Consider the following 17864-nt stretch of genomic DNA (forward strand, 5'->3'; position numbering starts at 1 on the left):
GACTTATTGTATCTTTCAATTTATCATGTTTCCAAATTCAAAATATTGTATCCCAATTCTTGTATATCCTATTTAAAACACAATAAAGCTTATTTCATTGTTCCACCTTTACCTTTTTGTACCTTAGTTTTCATTTCATCTAATTACAATTGCTGGGGCTGGTGTTTCCTAAAAAATGCATTTTCTTAACATTCATACAACTTACAATGTTTTTGCAAATAGTCCTTGAATTTTTTCCAGTCCTCTTTTATTACTTCTTCTCCCAAATCTCGGATTCTGCCAGTCATTTCAGCCAGTTCCATATAATCCATCAACTGCGTCTGCCATTCCTCCAGTGTGGGTAAATCTTGTGTCTTCCAATACTTCGCGATGAGAATTCTTGCTGCTGTAGTAGCATACATAAAAAAAGTTCTATCCTTCTTTAACACACTCTGGTCTACAATGCCCAGAAGGAAGGCCTCCGGTTTCTTAGGTAAGGTATATCTGAATACCTTTTTTAACTCATTATGAATCATTTCCCAGAAGGCCTTCACTTTCGGGCATGTCCACCAGAGGTGAAAGAATGTCCCTTCCGCCTCCTTACACTTCCAACATTTGTTGTCAGACAAGTGATATATCTTAGCAAGCTTGACTGGGGTCATGTACCACCGGTATATCATTTTCATAATATTTTCCTTCAGGGCACTACATGCCGTGAATTTCATTCCGGTGTTCCATAACCTTTCCCAGTCTTCAAACATAATGTTGTGCCCAATATCCTGTGCCCATTTTATCATGGCGGATTTGACTGTCTCATCCTGAGTATTCCATTTGAGCAGCAAGTTATACATTCTCGAAAGTAGTTTATTTTTTGGCTCTAACAATTCTGTCTCTAGTTTCGATTTTTCCACCTGGAATCCCACCTTCTTGTCCACTTTAAAAACCTCCTGAATTTGTGCATAGTGCAACCAATCTCGCACCTTGTTTTTTAATTTTTCCAAGCTCTGCAACCTCCAATTGTCTCCAATTTTTTCAATTATTTCCCAATATTTAGGCCAATAGGCCTCCATGTTAAGCCTCTTACGTGCTTTGGCCTCCACCGGTGAAAGCCACCTCGGGGTCTTACTCTCCAATAAGTCTTTATATTTTGTCCAGACCATCAAAATTGCTCTTCTGATAATATGGTTTTTAAACAGTTTGTGCACTTTAACCTTGTCATACCACAAATATGCATGCCACCCAAAAGCATTATCAAACCCTTCCAGATCTAGGACATCAGTGTTCTCCAGTAAAATCCAATCTTTCAACCAGCAGAAGGCTGCAGATTCATAATATAACCTCAAGTCTGGCAGGGCAAATCCCCCTCTTTCTTTCACATCAGTTAGTATTTTAAACTTTATTCGGGGCTTTTTGCCCTGCCAAACAAACTTAGAAATATCCTTCTGCCACTTTCCAAAACATTCCACCTTGTCCACGATCTGAAGGGCCTGAAACAAAAATAACATTTTCGGCAATACATTCATCTTTATAGCTGCTATTCGACCCAACAAGGAAAGTTTCAATCTTGACCATATTTCCAAATCTCTTTTAATCTCTGACCAACATTTCTCATAGTTATCTTTAAACAAATTCAAATTTTTGGAGGTCAGATACACCCCTAGGTATTTTACTTTTTTAACCACATTTAATTCTGTTTCTTTCATAAATTCATCTGTTTCTGTAATTGTCAAATTTTTTTGCTAAAACCTTGGTTTTTTGCTTATTCAGCTTAAATCCCGCCACCCGACCAAAGTCAGAAATTAGTTCTAACACTCTTTTAGTACTAGAGACTGGCTCCTGTAATGTTAATACCAAGTCATCTGCAAATGCCTTCAATTTGTATTGTTTCACTCCGACCTCAATTCCTTGTACAGACCTGTCCTTTCTAATCATATTCAATAACACCTCCAGGACTGAAATAAACAATAGGGGGGATAGGGGGCACCCCTGCCGTGTTCCTTTTTCAATTTTAAACTCCTCTGTCACCACATTGTTTACTATCAATTTAGCTTTTTGTTCTGAATATATTGCTTCTATACCATTTTCAAACCCCCGTCCCACTCCCATCCCTTCCAAATTTTTCTTCATAAACATCCAAGAAATATTGTCAAAGGCTTTCTCCGCATCGATAAAAATTAACACCGCTCTAGTATTAAGATTGGTTTGTAAAAGCTCCAAAATGTCAATGATGTTTCTTGTATTGTCAAACAAATGCCTACCGGGGAGAAAGCCTGCCTGATCTTTATGGATCACTTCGTTAAGAACCTTTTAAAATCTACTTGCCAAAATGTCTGCAAAAATTTTGTAATCCACATTTAGGAGTGAGATGGGACGGTAGTTCTTAAGTTGGGTCTTTTCAGTTTCTAGTTTAGGTATCAATGTGATGAAAGCTTCTTTCCACGTTTCCGGTGCCTTCTTCCCCTCCATGATCTGATTACAGACCTCCATCAAGGGTTGCAACAAATAGTCCTTCAAAACCTTATAATATTTGGAGGTGAGTCCATCAGGGCCTGGAGATTTGCCTAATTGAAGGTTCTGAATGGCACTTTCAATTTCCTGCTGTGTAATTTTACCATTCAGGATTGTTCTCATTTCCTGGGGTATTTTTTGTAATCCATTGGTTTTGACGAATTGATCCACTTCAGATTCTTTCTGCGGCCCTTGTGTGTAAAGTTCTTTGAAGTATCTCTGGAAACACTTCCTAATTTCCTCGGGTTTCTGAACAATTCTCCCTTCAATCTCTAGATTTGTAACAGTATTTAGTTTTTGTCTCTTCTTTAACTGCCATGCTAGCAGTTTCCCACACTTATTTGCTGATTCAAAAGATCTTTGTTTCATTTGTTTAATTTTCCATTCCACCTCTTGATTTATCAATTTCGAATATTGTGCTTGGAAAAATTTCACTTCTCTCAGCACTTCCTTCGACTTGGGCCTAGTTCTTAATTTTTTCTCTCCTTCTCTTATTTTCTCCAATATCTTCTCTTTCTTTTCATTCCAGAGTCTTTTCTTGATCGTATTTTGTTGTATTAGAAACCCTCTCATTACTGCTTTACTTGCGTCCCAGATTGTTCTTTTTTCCACCGTAGTATTTAAATTTATCTCAAAGTAGTCCTTTAAAGCTTTTTGGGCCTTCTTTACAATCTCCTGATCTCTAAATAAAGTGTCATTCATTTTCCATCTGAAGGATCCGGTCGTGTTTAGTCTCAATTCCACTTTCAGAGCATTATGGTCGGAGCAGGTTCTTGGGCAGATTTCCACTTTTCTAGTTTTAGGTGCCAGTCCTTTAGTTGTCCATATTTGGTCGATTCTTGTCCATGACAGATGAGCTTCGGAAAAGAAAGTTCCTTCTTTTCCTAGGGGGTTCTTAACCCTCCATATGTCAATCAAATCCATATTGTCAGTCATTTCAAAAAAAGTTTTAGGTAGTCTGCCATTTTTCGATATGTTTGCACTTTGCGACTTATCCATGTTTACAGACACGACTCCATTCATATCTCCCAGCATAATAATGTTGTTGTAATCTAAATAGTTCAGTAAAGTCTCATGCAGCTTCTTAAAAAATTCCGATTTTCCATCATTTGGTGCATAAATTCCTAATATTAAAAATTTTTCTCCTTGTGTTTGAACTTCAATCGCCAAAATTCTGCCTTGTTCATCTTTAAATAAAAATTTCGGTGACAGGCTCTCCTTTGCATATATCACTACTCCTCTTTTCTTAACTCTGTCCGAGGAAATAAATTCCTGGCCTAACCTTTTATTAATTAACACTTTCCTATGGAGCCTTGTCACATGGGTTTCTTGCAGACAAATGATATCCAATTGTTCTTTTTTCAAAATGTGAAATACTTTTCTTCTTTTTTCTGGAGAATTTCCGCCATTTATGTTCCAACTAAGAAGTTGCAGAGACATCCTGAGTCAATTTATAGATCCTACAATGGGGTGTCTTGCTTTTCCTCTGGTCCCGGTGGTGGTAATATTGGTCCAGCTCCAGGCAATGCAGATTCTGGTGGTGGCGGTGGCCAAGAAGTTATTACTCCTTTCTGGAGGTCTTCCCCGTGATCGTGTAGGAACTTCTGCTGGTCCTCTGGTGTTTTAATCCTTACTTTCCTTCCTTTGTAGGTAAATGATAGTCCTTGCGGAAACTCCCACCTATATGGAATTGCGTTGTTTCTCAACAACTTTGTCAATTCTAAATATGAGGCTCTAAGATCCAATAACAATTTAGGTATATCTCTGTAAATTTCAGCCCTTTTGCCTTGTATCTCCAAAGATTTTTTAAAATGCAGGCCTAGTATCTTGTCTCTCTCTTCTCTTGATCTTAAAACAACCAAACAGTCTCTGGCCTTGTCCTTCTTTACCGATCTACCCAGTCTGAATGCCGTAACAATTTTGAAGTCTTTCTCTTCTTCTATTCCCCAGAATTTGGAAAATAAAAGTGTCAAAAATCCCTCCAAGTTGCCTTCCTCCGATTCTGGGATGGCTCTCAGCCTGAGGTTATTTTCTTTATTTCTCAATTCCACCATTGACAGGTAGGCTTGTTGTTCCCCTACCTGCTTTTGCAGAGGCCTAACTTCCCCCTTGATCTCATCAACCTTCTTGTTTACTTGTTCGGCTTTTTGATAAGCTTCCTCAGCTAATTTATGATTTTCAGCTGTTGCTCCCTGTAAATTCTCAATTGCCTGGGTATGCTGGGAAACTTTTTCAGATAGCTTGCTAATGGAGGATGTTGCTTGATCAATTTTTATTGATTGATTGTCCACTTTTAGGTTTAAAATTGCTAGTTGCTCCAAAATTTGTTTCAGGACTGTATCAGATCCTCCTGCTGCCATTTCCTCTAGAACAGGTTGTTCAGCTTCTCCCTCCTGTGCTGTCAGCACATTTGGAGCAGAAGATCTGCGGTGATGAGTTAAGGTTGTTTGAACAAGTTGCACAGACTTCTTTTCTTTCTCTTTCTCTTTCTCTTTAGCTTTAGCTGCTCTTGTTTTCCCTGTGCCACTCATTCCCCACCTGCCTCTATTCAAGGTCAAATTATCCTTTATTCCATGAGAAGGCAAGTCCAGAGTACAGATAACTAACCACAAAAAGTCCAAACAAAATGCGTTTCCCAGGCCTCTATATCTCCACAATCCTCTAGGGGGAGTCTCTCCAAGTTAGAAGGAAGGGAAGAAGTTTTTCCGCCATTAAAGTTCCTATATTCCCTCTTTAAATCCTTATAGTTCCAGGGCAAAAGGAGAGTTCGCAAAGCCCTCTATTTCGAAAGCAGAAGCCACAAGGTAGCAAGAGTGGTATCCGCTACTATGTTTTAAATGTTAAAGTCTCAATACATGTAGCAATTTAAACTCTTGTAACAATAGTCCGCAGTTTGACAGCTCACTCGCACTGACAGCTCGCCGGCTTATTTGCTAAGAGGAAAGTTCCAATAACAAATCTCACAAATTTGGAAAGAGTCTCTCTTTTATCCTTTAAATAAGAAAACTTTAACTTCTGTAAATGCACAATAGCTCCACTTTATCAATCTCTTTAAATGCCTCAGCGCTCTTCCGAGTCTTTGCTTTGATCTATTTAGCAGTGTCGGGAGACGGACTTCCTGTTACTCGCCTCCCGTTTTCAGTCCAAATTCAAAATTTTAAGTCCAAAATGTAGTACCCCTTACTCACGGGTATATTACTTGCCAATTTCGATGTTTCCAAGAAGAAAGGACAGCGCTCATCAGCAGCAGCCGCGCGGCTTTGCTTCCCGCAGAAAGAGCGATGAACTCACAGCGCCGCTCCCCCTTTCACGCTCCGGAGCCCCTTACGGGGTCCCTTTTATGTTTCCGGGGGGGCTTCTGGCGCCCGCCGAGTCCCACGGCCACGGGCTCACTCTGCCCGTGGTTTTTCTGGATGGGTCGCCGCTATGCCGCAGCGGACGACCCTTTTCTGCGGAGCCCCTCTTCAAAGCCCGAAGAGGACCGCCATTGCTGTTTCGCGCCGCCTCCGGAAGGGCTACTAACAAAGTTTAGGACTGCTTCTTTGTACTTTTTGTAGGGAACATGCATTCTCCAATGTCACAGGCCATAATAGTGCCTTCAAGTTAGGATTTCAGTTCATGAGAGAAAGAGCAGTATAGACCAAATGTATCATTTCTCACAGTCCCTGCGTGAGAACACTGAAATAGTACAGTCCCTGTGTAAGAGCTAGGCCACCTCAACTACACGTATCTAACGAACACTACCATTTAAACCTCCCTCTGCTTCTTTACACCCTCTTTTTATCTGTTAAGAAGCAATTCCCTCATTGTACAGCAAATGTCATTCCACACCCCCTTTCTAGTTCTCCAGCCACAGTAATAGTTGTGAGCTTACTCTCTCTAAATCATGTTTAACTAGCCACAAAATTAGCTGAAGTAAGCTCCCTTTCCACTGCCATATATACACTGGCTCTTTGATCAGCCCTGAAAGTTTATCTGCTTTAGTATAGAGTACCTAAAAAAAGGTAAAAGACCCCTGACAGTTGAGTCCAGTCGCAGACAACTCTGGGGTTGCGGTGCTCATCTTGCTTTACAGGCTGAGGGAGCTGCCGTTTGTCTGCAGACAATTTTTCCGGGCCATGTGGCCAGCATGACTTAGCCACTTCTGGTACAAAGGAACACTGAAACCAGAGCAGCGCGTGGAAACGCCATTTACCTTCCCACCGGAGTGGTACCTATTTATCTACTTGCACTTTTTGGCATGCTTTCAAACTGCTAGGTTTGAAGCTGCTAGGCAGGAGCTGGGACCGAGCAATGGGAGCTCACCCCATCATGGGGATTCGAACTGCCAACCTTCTGATCGGCAAGCCCAAGAGGCTCAGTGGTTTAGACCACAGGGTCACCCGCGTCCCATAGAGTACCTACCTGGAGTTAAACAAGTAGCATTGCCTTTTTGTTTATCATTGCCCAGCGATTTCAGCCTGCAGCCAGCTTTGTAGTGTGTGTAGCTACAGCTTTCACTGCTCTCCACGGCAAGGTTTGAGCACTTTTTGGTAAATATACACAAAGTGCATGTTTACTGGATTCTTCATACAGCACTGTCAGGAGGTACCCAAACATACATTCATAGAATAATAATAAGAGCTTAGCTGTCAAAATATCTTTATTTACAATGCATTCCTTACCTTCCCAAAGTTTAATCTTCTTATATACAGGTCCACTCAGGACTTTCCAAAGTATCAAAACTTTTCATGCACTTCTTCGGTATGCCAATTAATGCTCTTCTTTCCAGCTGTTTAGGAGAAAAAAGCGATAGTCTTTTAGTTTAGGAAGACAGTTCTCTCAGCTGTGTACATACTATTATATATATATTTACATTGCTAATGTTAAAACACAATCCATAAGTCGTCTCATCATCTAACATGATCAAACAAGCCATGATTTGTTTATCCAAAGCATGACTTGTCTGCCATAATGACAAACCACAGTGACAAACCAGCCAGAAAACAAACTCTGGTTAATTTGCTGGACTAGGTTCAGGTGTTCAAAAAACAAACCACAGTTTAACTAATCAAACCATAGTTTAGCATAGTATGTGAACCAGGTCAATGGAGATTTAATTCAATAAAATACAATCTTGCTAAAAGGATCATGGCCTCCCCAAAGAATTCTGAGAATTATAGTTTGGTGAGAGTATTTAAGAATTTCATTACAAATTCCTAGGCTTCTCATAGGAACATAGGAAGCTGCTCATACCGAGTCAAGACGATTGGTCCACCTAGGTCAATGTTCGTTACATTGACCAGAGGCAGCTCTCTTGAGTTTTCATACAGGGGACATTTCCAGTCCTACCAAGAGATGCCAGAGACTGGACTTTCTGCATGCAAAGAAGTGCTCTACCTCTAAGCTACAACTCTCCTGCAAACTTCAATGAACTAAGCTGTCAGGGTTCCTGAAAGCAAGGGGACTACTGTTTTAACTACTGGAGTACATTGAGTAAATATGCCTGAAGTGTTGGCTTCTATATGATGCACAGACAGCAGCAATAGTTTTTAGTATAAATTAAACAGCCACTAAATGTGAAAGCTGAAAACTCAAACCTCAGCCTGCTATGTTGGGACAATGTCCCTGTTTCCCAGTGTCTCTTTCCCTGACACCGATCGCAATAGCGCTATTCTAACTTTTCTGGCAGAGGTGTCAAGAGTACAGCACTCTGGCAACAAAAAACCTGTTGTAACTGAGAGACGACAATTCAATTATTTCTCATGCTTCCCTCTAGAGGTAGTGACCCTTTTTGGAGCCTGTCATCACAGGCTATCACGTTTCTTTCTATTCTTTAAACCCTGAAGCTTAAACGACTTCTAGTTAGCCAGTTGCCAACCAAAGACAATGCAAGACACCGGAGCCTCATCCAATTCTGGGTGGTTGGGAGTTTCTCTAAATCATTAGGCTATTTCCACATGACTTGGGGCCAAGTACAAGATACATAAGTTACATGTCTACATAGTTTTTAGGACCATTCAAGCCATGCCTCTTTCTTCACAAAAACCAGTCGCCAAGTTCCCCTGATCTGCATCAGGACTGCTGTACCAGGGGGAGGCTTTCAATACTTCCCTCTGTGCTCTTTTCCCACCCAAAATGTCCCTGTTATGTACTGAGCTGAATCCCAGAACAATAGGATCCAGAATGCAGCAGTCTGATTGGTCCGCAGGAGCTACCCAATCCAGCTCCAGGTGGAAGTGAATCCGCAACCTGGTTGGCCTACAGGAGAATCCCAGAATTAGCTAATCACGTGGGGCCCATTATGTTCCCTGCAGGAACAGCCAATCAGGCTTCTGGAGGAGGTGAATCCGCAACCTGATTGGCCTACAGGAGCAGCCTTGAATGAGCCAATCACGCGGGGCCCATCGTGTAAATAATGTGTATATATAGCGAGACGTTTTGGGAGAAGTTTCATTCATTGCTACTATGAGCTGAATAAAGAGCATGACATTCACACTCGACTCTGAGTATATTTCAGTCCCTGAAGGCAGCTGCGGCAAACAGCAACTTGTGAGAGATGTTCAGCAGCGAAACAACGCAAGAGAAAACTTAACCCACCCTGCTGTGTTTCCCTTTCAGATTGTACCCCTCACCAACTGCTTTGTCTTTGGAACATGACCTGCCCAGTGCCCATGCAGACTATTTAAATTCCCCAGCAATGTAAAATGCAGTTTGGCCCTTAGAAAGCTGGCATCTCTACTCGCGTGGTCTGAGACACCTTGTAAATATCTGAAAATGAAGCTGGTTGGTCACTGTGAGAACAGGGTGCTGACCTAGATAGACATTTGGCCTGAAGCAGCAGGTCTCTTCCTATCTTCTAAGGAGGCCATGAAGTGCACCTCAGCACAGTAAAAGCCCTTCCGCATCAGTCAAAAAAAGTTGGGGAACTTGTCCAAAATATCCCAATTACTAGAAGAGCCCGAAAGGGAAACATTTCCCTTAGCTATACAGTCAGGACTCAGGACATTAGTTTTACCTCATAAAAAGGAGAAGCAAGCAAAGCAAAAAAAAAGTGTACAGGGGATTGAAATGTTGGGCTGTGGAAGTTCTGTTGCCACTTCACACACTTGAATTAACATGGTGTGGGGAGGGAATTCCCTATAGCATGCCAGGAAAGTGCTTCATCTGGAGAGCGTAAGCTTTATTTATTAAAGTGTGTGTGTGTGTGTGTGTGTGTGTGTGTGGTATATATACCAGCTAAAAGGATCCCTTGATGTTTCATAAACCTGAACTGCCTCTGTAGTTAGAGAGAGTGGGGACCTTGTAAATTAATCACTCCTGACTAGCGCCAGTGAGGCTTCTTTCCTTAACAGGTAAGAAACAAAAGCTCTTCACACATTTAACTGTTTCTACTTCCTCCTGCGGTGAAAAGTGGTCCACCGACATGTGGTTATCACATCAGCAAAAAGGACTCAAAGGCAACACTGCAATATACGCTCCCAGAAGGGTAAAAACTAAGTGGGCCAATATATAGGGTATACAGAGGTCTCACGATTAGCTATTACTAGTTCAGGAGACAAAGCAGCATGCAACTAGGGGCCCTTGCAAGCCCCCCCCCCGACACTATGCTTTAATGTTAAATAAATAAATAAATCTAGTCCTGCTAGTGTTGTGTACTGAAGTTCTCACCCTGGGCCAGCAGGGGGATACTGTAGATAGTTCAGGTCCACATATGCAAATAAGGGATCAAAAGTCACATTCAGTGATTGGATAGTTACAGAAAGTTGTTACAGTTACGTTGTACTGGAGCTCTATATAAGCAGGCTGGCTGAACCCTTCAGTTCTGTTCTGTTCTGTTCTGACCTGTGAATAAACAAGAGCTGTTTGGAGAATCGCTGTGTCGTCTGATATGTTCAACCCAAAACTTAACACTGGCGACGAAGGTGGGATCGATGGACATCAGAGCACAGCCAGACGCGGCCACCCTCTGAGATGAGCTGAATCACAGAGCTGAAACACTGAGCGAAATCACGGAGCAGAACCAATTCAGAGCTGACCGTTCTGGCTAGAGCACGGTGTTCCATCCAATGAAAGTTATGCAGCTAAATGTGCAGGTATCCTTCTGTACTATTTCTGTGAGATTAGCCAGTCTGGCTGCTCCCACCTTCAAGTGCTTTTAGCCAATGAGTGAAATCAGGGCTGTGAATGATGAGTGGGGTTGTTTGGACATGAGGTGCAAGGTGTCAGGGGCTCAGGAGCAGAGGCACAGGGAAGAGAGGAAATGGAGAGCGAAGGGGAAGAATCCGAGGGGAGCGTAGGAGAAGAGGACAGTGGCCCGAGGGATTCCATGAGCCTCTCCAGCGAATCGGAAGATTCACAGAAGGGGGCGCCAGTGGCCAGGGGTAGGGGGTTCCCTAGGGGAACGCCCCAGGAGCAAGGGGGCAGCAGGGACTCCCAGAGCAGTAGTTGGAAATCAGGACCAGCTTCCCCACCAGAGCAGAGTGGGGGGGAAGAGTCCCAAGTATCGGGGCCAGTACATTCCCCACCAGGGAGAGAAGACGAGGCAGGGCTGACCACGCCTCCATCGGAGAGTCGGACAACGGAGGGGAGGTCAGATCCGGCCAGTATCCCGGAAGAGGGAAGCAGTGACAGAAGTAGTGTAACGGTTAGGAGAAAGGTCACGGGGTTGGCGCGAGAGGCAAGTTCAAATGTACAGGAGCGTGGGACAGCAGAGAATGAGGATTGGGAACCGGGTCCTAAAGCCCGCCGGAGGCAGGGGGAGGAGCTAAGCGACTCAGCGTCGGAAGAGTCCAGAAAGGGCAATGCCCCAGCGGGCAGGAGGACCCAGAGGAGGAGAGAGCAGTGGAAAAGGTGGAGCAGGGCTAGGATCTTGACACTGGTGTCAGAGGGGAGGAGACTCAGACGGGACTTTGCCGATCTAGGGTTTAAGACGTAGGGCTGCACGCTGCGGCTTTGAAATGGAAACTGAACTTCAATAAAGACTTTTGTACGTTACGACAGCCTAGCGTTGGTCCTCTGTGAGCTGGGACCTAGAGGCAGCTCTGACAGCTGCTATTTTCCTCTCCTCTTTAGTGCACTTTTCTTGCTTCTGCCTAATTTTTTAGTCCTTGGAATCTCAAGGATCTACTAGATTGCCCTTTCTTTCCACAAAGCAACCAGGATGCATTGTTCCTATGGCTGGTTTGTCTGAGATCAAGTTCAACTCCCTAGTTGTTGTTTTCTGTAAATATTACTACTACACAGTAAGTGTGAGTGGAGGTTAAAAAAAATCCCCCCTCCAAAAAAAATGCAAAGCACAAAATGTGAAAACTTTGCAAAGAGGCTTAGGCATGTCTCCTCAAATATGGGTACACATTAAGAATTCACTATATAGCTAACTTGCAGTACAGTATGATGGTATAAATCTGTTATGTACTGAAGTTCTCACCCTGGGCCAGCAGGGGGATACTGTAGATAGTTCAGGTCCACATATGCAAATAAGGGATCAAAAGTGACATTCAGTGATTGGATAGTTACAGAAAGTTGTTACAGTTACGTTGTACTGGAGCTCTATATAAGCAGGCTGGCTGAACCCTTCAGTTCAGTTCTGTTCTGTTCTGACCTGTGAATAAACAAGAGCTGTTTGGAGAATCGCTGTGTCGTCTGATATGTTCACAACTTAACAAAATCATATACCCAGAGGTATTCTTTTCTTCTTCTTTTTTTTAGTTTAATGGGAATTGCACCCAGGTAGGTACAAGACTGCAAACCTGGCTTTAGTTTTGTGGTACCTTATTTATTGTGTTCCTTTCTGGGGGAAGTGAGGCACCATTTAGGAACTTCACCGGCGACACCTTAAAGTGGCCTTGACTGATGTTTAGAAATATTTACATGCAGATTACTTCAAACACCGACTCCAATACTAAGGTTTAGCAGTTTAACAGGAACATTTCACAAAGGCTGTTCATGTTGTGGTAAGCTGATATTTAATTTGTATTTGGAGTCTCAAAAGAGAGTGGTTGCAGTTCCAGAATAGCCTACAAGACTCTCACTCAGACATGCGAAATAACCCTGTGAGGAAAGTGAATAGGATAAAGGAGCAAAGCTTAACAAAATCCAATACAGCCCAGACCTAAATACGTAGTGTGAATGCAACTTCATTGAAATGAATAGGGATTGCTTCCTTTTGCATTTAGCAAAGAGGTATGCTACCTCCCTTTGCCAAAATTGTGTTGCTGTGAGGTTGCTTATGTACACCAAGCCTAAACTTGATCAAAAATTAGCTAAATGGAGTGGTGAATCAAGGGAACTTTACTCAATATGGAAAAGAGGTATTTACAGAATATCCACTAGTTTTGTTTTATAAGTTTTCGTTTTATAAGAGAGTGGGAGGGAATAGGGTAGAGGCAATGTTACAATTGGCACACACAGGCTTTTTTATTACATGAACAAAATATAAAAATTAAAAGGTGTAGACTTAATCACTATTCATATTATCTCACTTTCTTCTGTCTCATTACTGCCCAAATGACTGGAAACATAGGTAAAATAGAGATATGATGGTATGTACCACAAAAATTATTGATTTATCTTATAACCTTCAACTCACTTAAAAAACACAAACTGTTTCCAGTCATAGGTGACAACACCTGACTCTGAGTCCCCTTAGCCCACCTGCCTGGTAGATCAAACACAGCTTCTCATGTTGACATTCCGGCATTCCATATTGGCAGCAAATAATTTGTAACATTTCTATAGCACCTGTTGTAAATCAGTTTTACAAAGGAGTTCTGTGGGCCTTATGAAGTAGTAATTCAACATAAATCATTAAAGAGAGCCAAGCAAATGGCCTATTCTTTCCTTTTATAACCAGAGGAGCATGACAGAAATACTCTCCGCACTGAGTAACTGGAAGAAAAAACCTTTTGGTAGGTAGTGCTCTAAACCACTGGTCCATGGCAGGCACACATTCATCCTTGTGTTATAGCAGATGGAAGATGCTTTGTAGCATATTCCTAATTTCAGTCTTGTCAGCCCATGATCCATTACAGCACAGAGTTGCTAAAGTCTTCTACTGTGTTGCGGAGTCTCTCTCTCTCTCTCTCTCTCTCTCTCTCTCTCTCTCTCTCTCTCTCTCTCCAGAGAACAAACTGATCCGTAGCACAGTAATTAAACATGCCGTTTGCCTGATCTGACCTTCACAAAGTATTGCAATAAAGTCATTCACCCAGGGACAATAATTTGATTAAGCTGATGGAGTAACGGATTCATCACTACCACTGGAGGAAAGGTGAATGAGTATATGATCACATAGTCGGGCTTACAGGACAGTTGTGCAAAGTTTTCTGATCAGTTGTTGATGGAGGTTGCTCTGCAGTAATGCTACATACTTATCCTAAAATAGTTATTGTATTTTATTTACACACAGAGAGAGAGAGCTCTATCCTACAGATTAAAGAATCTGTTTTGTTTCAGTTTATACAGATATATCAGATGTGTGGAACAAAGATTAAACAGGGTCAGGGGAATATCCAAAGAGTTTGGACTCATAGAAGAAGCTTCCACTTGACTAAAGTAATTTTTGCTATTCTTTCTTTGAACATTGCAAGCAAACGGCATACAAGATAAAACACTGCTTTTTTACCTTCCCGTAATTTCCAAAGAAGTTTGCCATGTGATAAAGATGACAGCTACTCAACAAAACCAACTCTAACCCCACCCCAAGCTGCATTAGTTCTTTGGCCAGTGAATGGGGATAGTAACAGGAGGAGAAAAAGATTGTACTGTAATACAGAGACATCTAGAGAAGGAATTCTCCAACCCGCATTTTTCTACATGGATACCACTACTATGGAGGAAAAGGCCTAATTGACACATCTATGTAGTACTCATGTAGGAAAACAGTCATGAGTTGAAACAATGGTAAAACTTATTATGAAGTATGATCCAACCACTGTTAAGCATCTTTTCATTTCCAAGGAGAGAGATTTCAAGTGCGCATTTACTGCTTAACTTGGTTAGATCATTCCTCTTGCGTGTTTGTCATCCACAGTCTATGTGTGTTGACTCAATAGGCACTGAGGTCAGTGGTAACTATGAAAGCTTGTATTGTACGTAAACAGAAGTTGGGCAGGACTTCAAAATGACTGATGGGTTGCAACTGGCAAGCTAGTTACAGCACCTTGATAGATGTTCCTGCTTGCCTGGCAACAACACACATACTTATTTCTTCTTTTTTTACACCAAAGATGTTAGTATTTTCCCAGACTTTTAAATATATGAATCAATGTTTTGTATGCTATTTATATGTTGTATTTTTATTTTATCTTGTTTTTGTAAACTACCCTTGAAGGGCTACTTTAAGGCACTATAGATAATAATAAAATATCCACACCACTTTGAAAACCTTTGGAAGTATCCTAGGTACCTTACCCTATAATACAACTGGGGGGGCGGGGGGGGGAATCACCGTTCATCCTTTTTGCTATTCAGGGTTGTGTCTTTCTTGACCCAATAGATCTGGATGCAGACAGAGCCAAGCAGATGATAAACATCTCTGCCATCCGTAGCTTTTCAATTTGCATATCCGTTTTCCTCAGGAACCATCAGTTATTCCAAAGAGAGGAAGGGAGAAGTAAAAGGCCATTGAATATTTTTTACAGCCTTGTAAAGCAAGCAATTTTTCATTTTAATTATATGAGGAACTCATTAACGCTGTCTACGGCTCAGATGATTTAGTGGGTATGAACTGGATGTGTTTCCGCATGGTCTGAAATCTAAATGTTAACTGGAGAAATGCATGTATTTATTTCTAGACAATTGCTATTTGACAACTCCTGGCCTGCAAAAATCAATATGTCTGGTATTAAAAACAACGCTTACTGGGGTGTTTTCAGGCACAAGCATTAAAAGTTGTTATATAAAACTGATGCAGCCCCCCCCCCCAAACAGTTCAAGCCACAGACTGGGAGAGATTGGCGAGTTTAGGAGCTGTTTCGGCATAATGTAAGTTGAACAGCAGTTGCAGTGTGGTTGTTGCACGTCAAGGCCTGGCACCCCCTCCTTTGATGAATAAACCACGTGGCCACAAGTATTTTAGGTTAATTGGCTAATAAAGGCCACAACTTTATTGGTTACAGAATGTGAGTGGTATGGCTTTAGGCATTGGACCCGAACCGACTATATCTGACTCTTGCCTGTCATGCAGGAAGTCCAACAAGGGTTAACCACCAGTAGGGGGAGCCCTGTTGATGTACATCAACTCGGAGCTCCCCCCCAGGGTCACGTGACAGGTTGTCCTATGGCCCTAGCCTCTACCCGGGCTTCCAGCAGGAACCACGACTCACGGATTCTTTAACGCAGCGGTTCTCAACCTGTGGGTTCCCAGATGTTGTTGGACTACAACTCCCATCATCCCTGAGCTCTGGCTTTGCTGGTTAGGGGTGATGGGAGTTGTAGTCCAACAACATTTGGGGACCCACAAGTTGAGAAAGGCTTCTTTAATGGAATACCCTTAAAGAGGAGGGGTAGGTGATTGCCACAACCTCCCCTCCCATAAACCGAGCTTTTCCAATGCCTAACCGCCAAACCTTACAAAGTTGTGACAATTTGCTACGAGGTAGGCGAAAACCAAGTGGCTGGTGTCAATCTGCCAAGTCGGAAAATTCCTACCAGGCCCCTTCAATGGGCGACCAACCAAAGTCCATAGCAAGGTCAAGGTGACGAACGTAAGAACGGTAGGAGGGTGGGAGATCCATGGAAGCCGGGAGCAGACAGAAGAGCTCCCGGCAAACCACGCCCCCCCAGCCAGCTGGATTGGCTGGTGGTTGTGAAGCAGACTGGGCGTCCCCTGTGACGTGGGGGACACGCTGAGGATGGGAAGGTGCGAGGCCTGCATGCAACCCGGCCCCTCTCTGAAGAGGAGTGGCTCTGTCATTCCATTTTTTCAAAATGACAGTACCTCTGCTGACCTACTATTGTTGGAGTCAACATCCACTCTGGTGGATCATTGGTAGAGTTTGTTAACTGGCTTTAAAGCAGCTATGATTGTGTATACAAACAGAATGAGAAAACAGATTATTCCACACAGAAAGAATATTAATTGAAGAAAACAAGGCTCATTTTAATGTTTCAATGTTGTATTTTAATCTTGTTTTTAAGTTGTATTCATTCAACTTGTTTTTATTATTGCTTGTTAGCCACCCTGAGCCCGGCCTTGTCTGGGGAGGGTGGGGTATAAATAAAATTTATTATTTATTATTATTATTATTATTTCTTGGAAATAATTGTGGCTTTTATGCCATGCCGTTTTCAACACCCTGCAGGAGGTGTGGCTAAGCACTTTCTGCCTACCATTGTGTATTTTTATATAGGTACATGCATTCTTCTGACAGGAAAAAAGCGAGCCGACCAAGGAATGCCTGAAGCACGAAGAACAGCCCTATGCAGATGATTAACATCTGGGTACAACACATAGGAGGAGTGAGAGCATAACTTGCTTACCGGGAGGCAAGACCTGTTTTGCTCAGGTGTTTTTACTTCTGGGTAACGTTTAGTATTGGGAACTGCAAAAATACTTTTTGTGACCAGAGAAAACCTAACCTGAAAAATAAACAATAAACGAATATACACCGAGACGGAAAAGCTAACTGAAATTAAATAGGAAGCTCATCAGATGAAGAAATTTTCCATTGTAATCTAACTCTAGCCCACACAACGTAACCTAGATTTCGACTGACTATTCCCACCCCAATAAGTGCAGTATTCAGAATATGATTAAAAGAATAACTGAGCAAGAGAAAGTAAACATGACATTTTGGTGCCTGGCATCTACCAGGTAGAAGTGAAGTTTTAATATTAAAGTGAATTCCCCTGAGCAGATGAAAAAAAATTATTGCATTCTGCATACATTTTATCACTGCTACTGTTTGCATTAAGAACCGACAGTGTGCTGTGCATCACTGGTTTTTATGGATCAAAATTAAGTGATTGCAGCATCTCATACAGTTGTAGAAAGAATAAAGATACCTTTAGTGCACTGTGGTTATGACATATAATTTCGTTTTGGACAGCACGCTATTGATTTCCATTTTTATGCAATGCAATGAACCTCTATTTGAAGGCTGCCAAATTTATCAACAACTGATCGGCAACACAACAGAAATAGAATCATCACTGCCTTGGAGAGTGGCAGCCTGGATCATCATCCTGTACACAGTTTGTCTAATAAAACCCATTTGTTGCTGTTTAAGACATAGGTGGATAACCTGTGGCTTGTACATAGTCCTTAGCCATTCTAGGTGTGGCCTACCCAGCCCTGAGATGTCCTACTCACCTTTGCCCACTGCCCAGCGGAGCAGCACAGAGACAGCCATTTTGAATGCAACAACAACAACTTTACTATTTGTACCCTGCCT

At 42.2% G+C, this 17864-nt stretch overlaps 1 protein-coding gene across 2 annotated transcripts in view; it reads right to left on the minus strand.

Annotated features, from left to right (window-relative positions):
* CRACD (capping protein inhibiting regulator of actin dynamics) overlaps window positions 1-17864 on the minus strand; it is a 124341-nt gene that overhangs the window by 79976 nt on the left and 26501 nt on the right. For both annotated transcript variants that reach the window (XM_081875616.1, XM_081875617.1), the window contains exon 2: window positions 7152-7258. The gene's annotated coding sequence lies outside the window, so the exon portion shown is untranslated. The remainder of the gene's footprint in view (window positions 1-7151; window positions 7259-17864) is intronic.

Source organism: Podarcis erhardii (genome assembly GCF_964252035.2).
Source record: "Podarcis erhardii genome assembly, chromosome: 9".
Classification (NCBI taxonomy): domain Eukaryota; kingdom Metazoa; phylum Chordata; class Lepidosauria; order Squamata; family Lacertidae; genus Podarcis; species Podarcis erhardii.